This window comes from Callorhinus ursinus, unplaced genomic scaffold (genome assembly GCF_003265705.2).
Source record: "Callorhinus ursinus isolate GAN/ISIS: 27379988/994484 unplaced genomic scaffold, GSC_fseal_2.0 scaffold2, whole genome shotgun sequence".
In the NCBI taxonomy this organism is placed as follows: Eukaryota; Metazoa; Chordata; class Mammalia; order Carnivora; family Otariidae; genus Callorhinus; species Callorhinus ursinus.
In genome coordinates this window covers 4,498,942-4,508,846 of record NW_027397064.1, presented here as the reverse complement: position 1 = coordinate 4,508,846, position 9,905 = coordinate 4,498,942, and the positions used below count along the sequence as shown (strand labels likewise).

The window sequence follows — 9,905 nt, the reverse complement described above, 5'->3', positions numbered from 1 at the left end:
ACCCCCACCTGCTGAGTTGGGGGTAACAGAAAACCCTACAGGAAAGAGCCATGGGCCCGAGGCACAGCTCGGGCACGTCTTTGGGCTGCTGAAAGGGAAAGAACAGTGTTGGACCAGGTGACTTCACCTGCAATGAACCGAAGCTGTTGGACAGCACACCCCCCCCCCCCCCCCCTCCCCCACACCGGCTGCCCCAAACCCTGGCCCTTTGAACTCATCTCTTCGCAAATCCAGACCCAAGCAATCAGCTCTGTGTGTGTAAATTTTCCCATTTTATAGACAAGAGGGTGGGAATTCAGTGGGGTTGAAATTCTTCCTTTCAAAAACCTGATGAGCTTCTCTGGAATGCCAGCCTTCCGGAAGCTTCTCTGCTCAGTGCCTGTTAATCCTCTATTGAGAGCTGATAATGAGGTTGGGGTGTTTTTTCTTTAGATGGATAAAAGGAGCATTACTTTCTTTTTTTTCTGGCCTGTAATGTCTAGGCAAGTTATTTTTTTGCCCATTAAAATGTGTCGTTGTTTACCATATTGGTTTTCATGTTTCACAAGATGATTAATAATTGCACTTTCTTTGTTTAAAAAAAACAAGTAGGGGGGATGCTTCTCCCCTCAGACGATTGAGTGTGTCCTGAAGAGAAGCCTGACTCAAAGTTCCACACTCTTCTTTCTTTTCTCTCCTGTTTGTTTTCCTTCTCAGCCTGAGTCTGTGAAGCTGACTTTGCACCTGCTGCTGAAGCAGATGACATATTACTGTCCCAGCTAAAGCAAACAGTGCTTGCGTTTGGTTTTAATGTGACCACCTCCGATGGACGGATGGGCTGAGAACACTCAACAGAAGCTTTTTTTTTTTTTTTTTTGCTTGCAAAATTCCTTTGAGGCAAGTAGAGGTAAACATTTTCACCCTCAGCCAGCCGAGGAAATGTAGTAGAACAGGATTAGTGAGGAAGGGGGGCCGGGGGACAAGAGCCTCTGGAATCCTTTTTGTGCTTCAATAAAAGGTCACAAAGCCCTCTGTGTTCTCTGCCTCCTGAGGGTCCAGACCAGAATTCCTTCTTATCTGAGTCATCTGGCCCCGCCCTGTCCACTGGGCGCAGGTGATGAGTGAGCATCTGAAATGTGGCTGCTGTGAACCCAGGTGTTCTCTAAATATAAAGTTGGTACCAGGTGTCAGAGACTTAGTACCAAGCATATGGCATTAATAGTATTTTTGAGGGGCGCCTGGGTGGCTCAGTCAGTTAAGCGTCTGCCTTCGGCTCAGGTCATGGTCTCAGGGTCCTGGGATCAAGCCCTGCATCGGGCTCCCTGCTCAGCGGGGAGCCTGCTTCTCCCTCTTCCACTCCCCCTGCTTGTGTTCCCTCTCTTGCTGGGTCTCTCTCTGTCAAATAAATAAAGTCTTAAAAAAATAATATTTTTGAGTGGATTGCCCCCTGAGACACAGAGCATTTGACTTTGCTTTTTGTTGATTATCTGATTTGCAGACTCCTGGAAAGCAGGCCTCCCAAAGTACAGCAAAGGATGCAGATCTCCTGACACCCCACGCGAAGCCGAAGGGGTCGGGGCCAAACGCGGTTGGAAAGAGCCCCGGCAGAGTTCCACTGGGGATTTGAAAAGAGGTGAGCAAATACAGGGCTCCTGAGTAAAGTCTTGCAAAGAAGAAACGTGTCTAATTTTGTCACTGTGGCATTTCAGAAATGTGTGCCCGCAGGACTCCTACCTCGTCCTTTTTAAACTTGGCCTCACAGCAGTGATGGTGTCAAGCAAGTACTATTCAGCAGGTCCAGCAAGCCTAGTGTGTAAGGACTGGAACAGCTGCATGGGACAAAGGAACACCCTGTGGAAAAGTGGTGCAAAGCCTGAGACCCTCAGTCCAAAGGTAAGAACTCTATTTAATCGATGGGTTACAGTAAGAGCGTGTTGGGGCCTCCTGTCTGGGGACCCCACTGGCTTTTGCAGCTTGCAAGCATGGCCCAGCTGCAGTGACAGTCCGTCCCCTTGCCTGTGCATCCCAGTAGGAGCTCCTACACCTCCCTCCTTAAAATCAATGAAAGGAACACTATAGCAGTAAAGAATGAAGAGGAGTTTTACATTCAAAATCATTTTGTTGGCTCGACATCTTTCTCAACCACAAATAAGGTCGGGTAAGTAGAGATGACCATCTCCGTGTCACAGAATGAGTCTTTAGGCTGAACCTCTGTGGGCTTGCATGTCATGGGGCCTTTTGAATCTTAAAAGCAGAGCTGGTGGAGGGGGCGCGGTAGACAGAGTCACCACTAAGGACGACAGGTGGAAATCCAAGCCCCGGTTAGGAGGGGTGATTTATAAACCTTGCGGAGGGTCCTCTGCAGGCATTTCAAATATCCCAAGAGGACCAGTTGGCTTCATCTCCTTTTTTTTCCAGCGCTGGGCTAAGAGGGAGGTGTGCACTGTTGGGTTAAGAAATGGAAAAGCAGTGCATTGGAATTCTTTCTTCATATCCTGAAGTTCGCTTGTATTTTTGAAAACAAACAAACAAAGAACAGTTTTATATTTGGTTTTATAGTTAATAAGTGTAATTGTTAAAATAGGGAGGACAAAAATCATACTTCAGAGGATTCATACTTTTGCCTTTCTAATGCATATACAGATATTTTTAAAATTTTTTTCTAGTTGACTTTTACTTCCCCAAGATCTGAACAGAATTGAAAGATGAAAGACCATGGTGCTGTCTGATCACGCATGCTTCTCTCTGACAAGCTTGGAGACATTTGGGCTCATGGTTCCTTCCCATCTGATTTATTATGCTCTTTGACTTTGGGGCAACATCCCACAAACTCAACTCTTAATTACATAGGCTCTTTCTGGGTTGTGAACAAAACAACGAATGCTCTTTCCTCCCCATATGGGTTGAAACGTCTGGAATGATGTCCAGATTTACCACAATACTGTGGGCTGGCTGGTTTACCTCGTGGCGCTGCCGTCTGCCCAAATGTCTTGGTGCCTCATGTTGTCTAACCCCCGGGCACCTTATGGCCTTCCAGCTCACAACCTTCCCTTTCCTCAACAAGTGTCCCCATATGGCAGTCCTGTGGGTGACCCAGCCATCTCACGGGGCTTGAGTCCCGTGGCTCTAGCTTCCTTCCCCTTTGTGTCATTTCAGGACTCATATTCATGGCTAAACCAAGGATCTCGTGATGGGCTGAACTGCACCAGCTCCAGTGCCTTGCTCACTTCCCACAGATGAGGCCAACCATGGGGTAGTCACATCTTATCAGCTTTTATGAGGGGACAGTGGTACAGTCAACAGCAAGATGGCAGAATCCTGGTTGTCCCTGTGTTGGGTAAACCTCCTAAGAGCTTCCCTAAGAGGGAAGATGGGTTTGAAATCCTTGAATGAATTCATGCTCTTTTCTTGAAATACACTGAGTGGTAACTTCCTGGAGAGCAGGGTCCCTGCCTTATGCTGGTTTTCCTTGTGCCCTTTTGAGCCCCTTGCATGGATTTGAGGATCTTGGGTATTGAGTTCATTGCTGGGACAGAAGAAAGGTCTTTGGATGCTTCTTGCTGAGTTCTGTTTCGGTTCCCTGGTTCTTCATTGGTGTCAATTTATACTGTTTTTCATCTGCCTGGGGACAATGGTATCTGTTCCAAAGGGACAGAATAGGAAATTTAATTAATGTGTTTAAAATTCAAACCCAAAATACTAGGATGTGTGACCCTGACGAAAACTAGCTCTTCGAATCCAAATTCACAAGAAAATTATTTGTATCAGGATGAGGATGAGTTTATCTATTGTGTTTGATGGAATTTGCCTGAGGAAAGAACCAGCCCCCCTGCTAGATGTCAGTCCAACACTGAATTGCAGGTTAAAACCTGTTGGATAATTACAGAATTGAGGCACTATGGTCCTCACTCTTCCTAAGGGGCATTTTAATTCTCTATAATGGATCCATTGCCTTTATTCTCCTTCAAGGAGTTTTCACACCTACAACCTGGTCTGTTCCATCTCTTGGAATCAGAGTGTTTCTGCCCTTTGGCAAAGCTGGTTGCAAAGGCTTACTGTTTTTTTTCTTCAGATTCAATGTCAACTGCTGCTTATTCAATTTCTAAATAAGCAAATATATGTGTATGTGTGTTTGCATAGCTTTATTGATCTATAATTTACATATCATAAAAATTTGATATTTTGCATAAACACGAGTACACAATTTAATAGTACTTAGATTTATGGAATTGTGCAGCCACCAGCACAACTCTGTTTTAGAATATTTCTAGCCCTCGGAAAGCTTCCTCTTACCCCCTCCCAGTCAATTCCCATGTTCACCCTTCCCCTGGGCAACCCCTGGTCTGCCTCTGTCCCTGGAGATTTGTTTTTTCCAGACATGTTGTATAAGTGGAAAAATATAATCTGTAGAGTTGTTTTCTGTCTTTTTATTTCATTTAGCATTATGTTCTTGAGGTTGGTCAAGTTGTAGCATGCATCATTCCTTTTTACTGCTGAATGTATTCCATTGTGTGGACGTACTACATTTGGTTGAGAAAAGCATATTTTGAATAGAAACTGACACCAGGTTAGATAGGTTGGGAGTCCAGAGAAAATCTGAGACACGTCACCTGCTCTGAAGGCCCTCAACATTGCTTTGGAGAGGTAAAATGAAGACATATGGAGCAATAAAAGAAAAATTTGTAGTTATGAGAGGTGAGGATGTTAACTAGACTCATGGCGATCATCTCACAATATATACAAATATCAAATCACAATATATACCAATATCAAATTGTACACCTGAAACTAATCCAATGTTATATGTCAGTTATGATAAGGAGAATCTGTGTCCTAAGATGGCAAACCAAGCCAGCGAGAGAGTCCCAGTCCTTGCCCCGGGGCTCTTCCTCGTTCTTCTCCCTGCCCACCTTCCCGCGTGCACCAATCCGGGTTCTTCTCCCTGCCCCGCTTTGTGCACGTGCCAAAAGTGCCAAGTATGCAGAAGTAGAAACATAAATTGCCCCCTTTGTGCTCAGGGCTCAGAACTCTGGAGACCACTCTCCTCTGAGCCCACTGATGTCAAATAAACCTCCTATCCTCCAAGATCTCCGAATGCCGCTTGGTTCTTCCATGGTGTGATCCAGTCCAGGTTCCATAACAGTTACACCTCGCTAAAAAAAGAAAAAGACCTGGAAGAGAAAAGTAACATTAAAAAGTAGTGTTTAAGACAGAGACTGGCAGAGCGATGGGACCTGGAGTGCAGTGGAGAAAGTTTGAGTCAGAGACATCAGTTGGATGATTCTAGAACAGATTCTGATGAAGGACTGAGGAGAGGAATGCAGAGGGGCTGTCTGGCCCAGACTCACCATGGCCACTCTCCCCCAGGCTCTTCCTCGCCCCCCACACACGTGGGGGTTGCTCACAGGCCTGAAGATGCACCAGCCTTCCCCTCCTCAAGGCCCCACTTGCTGCTGGAGCCCTGGAACAGCTCTCACCACTCCCCCCCACTCCTTAAAGCATCCACCCTGTCATTCACTACCTGGTCTCCCTACTCATGTTCTTCACGAGCACTTACCATTTAGCGGAAGCCGTGATGATCTCACTTTCCTGTTTCTTTTCTACCCCAAGTCTCAGGCTTCTACCTTCCTTATTTCTTAGTTAATCCCTGTGTCTGGTACAGTGCCTCGCTTACCTCAAAAACTATTTGTTGAATGCATGCAACTTGCACGTGAGACATTGCACAAGGAAAGTAGCGAGGCTTTAGACAATGAAGAGGTTGGGTCAATTAATTCTCAGTAAGCCTGGTGCTATCATCAAAGACAGGCAATTGGGGGGCTGGCGGGGGCTTCTGCGGCAATGTGGGGAACTCTGCGTAAACACATGGCATCTCTGCTAATGTGGTGGACGATCACCAGAAAGAGCCCAGTAGGAGACAGAGGACAGGAACAGAGAGAAGACAGTCAGGATGGAGAAAAGGGGAGAGCAGGTATATTTCGTATGACAGAAAAAATAGAAACCACCCAGAGGGTAGATGGACCCCAAGAAAGCTGCAAAGGAAGGGAGCAAGGGTCAAGGCCAGAGGGGCGAGGTAGTACATCCACAGAGGTGTGAGGAACAGGAATAGGCCTGGTGCTCCTTCTCCCTGGCAGCTTAAGCCCATCACAGCCTCTGCATATCTTCCAAGCTGCATAGACCTCTACCCCCACCTTATCTGCTCTGAAACTTTACAGATTACTTAAGAGCTAGCAGGAACTTATAAGGCATTTTGTCCAATGTCCTTATTTTGCAGATGAGAAACTTTGAGAGAGAGAAATGCTTACACAGTTAGTGGCAGAGGTAGGTCTGTAATCTGACTCCCCGACTTCTCAATACAGTCTCCTCTTCATTTCTCCGTATTTCTTAGACTTTGAATTAAAACAACCATATTCGGAATATCCCAAGCATCTGTCTAATGTCTGTAAGATTCATTCCTCTCAGTTTCCTGGCAATCCCTGGGGAGAGAAAAAAGTGGACACAGAGTGACATGCAATTATTTCAATATTGGAACCATGTTTTGAGGAATCCAGTAAGCCAAGTGAAGAATCTAAGGTGGTCCACAAACTATGATTAAACAGGATCTTTTCTGCATGATTGACACCGAATCCAACTTTGACAGTGAGCTAACATCCAGGGGAGCTAGTTATCTTGATTTTAATAAACCCCAGAGACTGGGCTTCCGGCATTGGCTACTTGACAGAGTCAACTAATGTGAAATGCCTCCAGCTACAAATGTCTAAAAATGTTAAATAAAATATGACAAAGTTTATTTAAAATATGTAATTGAATTAACAAACAAGAAAGAGAGACCCTCGGATGCTAGAGGCAAAGAGGGAACCAAAGATCAATATAGCGTGATTTGCAGTCATAGTCAGGAGAAGTGGGAGTAGGGAGTTAATCCACCCAGAAACACACCCTGCTACCCGAGCCTTTGTTCTCACTCGGTGAAGACAGTACATGAGATTTGGGGTAGAAATTAGAACTCAGACCTCTGCATAAAGCTGAGATTCTTGAAACTCAGCCCCCTTAATGAAAAGGACACAAAAAACTCCACCCACCAACGAACCTCTGTCTAGGGCTCTGAAAAGGAATAAAGTAAGTCTGGGTTGATATTATCTATGTGGTGCAGCAATCCCAAGGTTGAGCTTGTAACATATAAATTGATCCTGCATTGATAATACCCCCGGAAGTGATTCAAGACCTTGAGATAATGGAATTATCTGGGAAAAAAAACCCACAAAAAAATCAGTATACTCAAAGCTATGAAAGCACTTTTACAGAAGGGATGGACTATTAGGAAGGATAATGCATGTTGAAAACAGAACAAACTGATTGGTAAAAGAAATGTTAGAAACGTGAAGCGTAGTCTGAATGGAAGGTAGAACAATCAATGATTCAGTTAAGCTCCTGTTCCTAACCTGTGACTAAATGTTCCTTTCATCTTTTAGTTGCATTAAAGCTCATTTAAAAAATTATCCCAGGGAGAGCCTGGCTGGCTCAGTCAGTAGAGCATCCGACTCTTGATCTTGGGGTCATGAGTTCAAGCCCCACACTGGGTGCAGAGCCTAGTTAAAAAAAGAAAAGAAAAGAAAAGAAAAGAAATTAATACAAATAAATCAGTAATCACAGTAAGCATGAACAAAGATACCTCAATAGTTAAGAGTCATATTAGCTCAAATTCTAGAGCAGGTTGTTTTCTCCTTTCTGTCGTTCAGAGGAACTCGTAAAATACAATCTGTTGGTGCACTACGCTGTTTTGAGCAGAGAGCACCCCGGCAAGAGTCGGATCTGACACAGTTGAGTTTGCTACGGCCGCTTGGAGGCTCGGAGTCATGGACGATGAACTACGTGAAGTCAGGAACTGGCTCCAGCATTTTCTGGTTTTGTAACCATGGGCAAGCTCCTGAGTTTCTCATTTGTAAAACTAAGGGGATTTCTTCCCCTTCACCTCATCACTTGACACAGTCCCATTAAAAGACTAACGTGGGAAGACCATAATCAAGTTCTACATAGAAACCCAAGTTCCGAGGTCTAAACGACAATCTAGCTGTTCGTCGCTAGAAGGCAACAAGTGACTCTTGATATTTTTCAGTCTTGCTTTTACCCACCGTTAAAAACCATCCTGGCCCTATCAGGACACCTTAGAACCAGTTTTGTTTTTGTTTTGTTTCTGTTTCTGTTTTTGTTTTGTTTTTAGGGGGGGAAAGAGAGGAGGGGCAGAGGGAGATGGAGAGAGAATCTCAAGCAGACTCAGTGCTGAGTGCAGAGCCCTACTTAGGGCTTGCCTATGACCCTGAGATCATGACCTGAACCAAAATCAGGAGCCGGACTCCCAACCAACTGAGTGCCCCAGGCGCCCCAAGGACACCTTAGAACCAGTTTAAATTTACATGCCACTTTCCTCTCTTTGCATTGCAAATCCACAGGAATTTGCAGCACAAGACTCTAGTTTGCCAGTCCTGGGTCATTCATTTGTTCATCATTTACGAATCCACCCAGAGGACATGCTGAATCCACGCGGCAGGATGAGGAGGTCAGTATGCCAAGGCCCCTATCCCCACACATGTAGACCACTTTGCTGCCAAACCTGAGTGCCACTGAGGGGCCAAAGTAGGGTGCGGGGTTGGGGGGAGGGGGGCAGGGACAGTCTGCCTCCCAAACCTCTGCTCCTCCTCCCACGTCTGTGTTCCACGTTCTGCAAAAGATCATCAAAGACTGGGGGAAACTTGATTAGCTTGTTTATCCACAAGTGTGAGCCTCAGTACATCCTAACTTCCCCTAGAAGTTCTTCTTTCCTTTAATTGGCTAAGTTCCTCTGGGAGTTCATCCTGACCAGTCAGTTCTGCACCTACAGCACACAGCCCGGAACAGCCTGCCTCTCTGCATGGACACTCCAAGTTTTATGAGAAATAAATCAACCCTACCTTCGGAACTGAATCGATGAGCCCCGTCTGCCAGTGCCTGACCGTGTCATAGGACCTTTCTATAGCTGGGTTGGCCTTTCTAGAAGGAACTGGGTGAGGGTGGGCAAATGTCACAGAGTGCAGATACTGAGTTAGGGCAGCTTCCTCAAAGTTCAGATCCTATCTCGTTCTTACGCAAGTCTTCTCAATCTGCAGAATTCGCTGGAACCACCAGCGAAAGCTTACAGAAGGGACTGATAGTCCAGAAACAATCTACTTATAAAATAGGAAGGAAAAAAAACCTTTGCAATTTCAGTTTCAAGAAAGGTCTCTCTTATGAGATCAGACTACATTCCTGCAGAGTTCAAGTGAGTCATTACAAACACAGGACAAGTGTCAGCTCCGGGTGTTATAAACTTGCTATGTACAAGTATTGCCCAGAACCACTGTACATGTGAACCATCCCCCCTCACACGAGCTTTCTTTCTCATTGCTTTTAATTAGGTTTGCAGCTTGTTTAGAAATCCCAAATTCTTAGCAGATTTTAAAGGAAAATGAACCTTTTAGAAACCTTAAAATTTATTTCTTTAAAAATAAACAGATTTAAAGGTGTTAGTTATGGGGCATAATCTTTCATGGTGATTTTCAATTTATAATAGAAATAGCAGAAACGTAGGCCCTTCCACTTCAGAGTATAGGAGCGCACGTGTTAGAGCTGAGTCCAGGGTGGAATTCCCCTACTGGGCTCCTCTAGAAATTGGAAACAAAATTTTCCCATCTCAGAGTTAGGTTTTAAAACCCATACTGACGGATCAGAGCAGACACAGTGTCAGTCACCTTGAGGGACCGGCCAGGAAGAAGTCACTGCCTTCAAAGAGGGACTAGTATGTCCAAGGGATGTGTCTGGGAAAGCACCTTGCCTCGTCGCTCACTCCCTTAACACCGCAGTAGGGAATTCATGGATCAGGCTGAGGGGAGTTTCCAATTCACTTGACAGCTGTGGTT

The 9,905-nt window shown here is 45.2% G+C and overlaps 2 long non-coding RNA genes across 6 annotated transcripts; one reads left to right on the top strand and one right to left on the bottom strand.

Moving 5' to 3' along the window:
- The first annotated feature begins 1,048 nt into the window (after positions 1-1,048).
- LOC112835088 (uncharacterized) lies at positions 1,049-3,412 on the top strand. Of its 4 annotated transcripts, none has more exons than XR_012381590.1 (4): positions 1,049-1,093; positions 1,478-1,612; positions 1,689-1,872; positions 3,136-3,412. It is a non-coding gene; the product is annotated as an uncharacterized lncRNA (long non-coding RNA). The 4 variants fall into 4 exon arrangements; XR_012381587.1 differs by having other exon boundaries at positions 1,074-1,134; XR_003211105.2 differs by having other exon boundaries at positions 1,083-1,152.
- Positions 3,413-4,199: 787 nt separating this feature from the next.
- Positions 4,200-8,981, bottom strand: LOC141374570 (uncharacterized). Of its 2 annotated transcripts, none has more exons than XR_012381583.1 (3): positions 8,922-8,981; positions 6,282-6,452; positions 4,200-5,150 (listed from the first exon to the last, which is right to left on the bottom strand). It is a non-coding gene; the product is annotated as an uncharacterized lncRNA (long non-coding RNA). The 2 variants fall into 2 exon arrangements; XR_012381585.1 differs by lacking the exon at positions 8,922-8,981 and adding an exon at positions 7,416-7,536.
- Between the last annotated feature and the right edge of the window lie 924 nt (positions 8,982-9,905).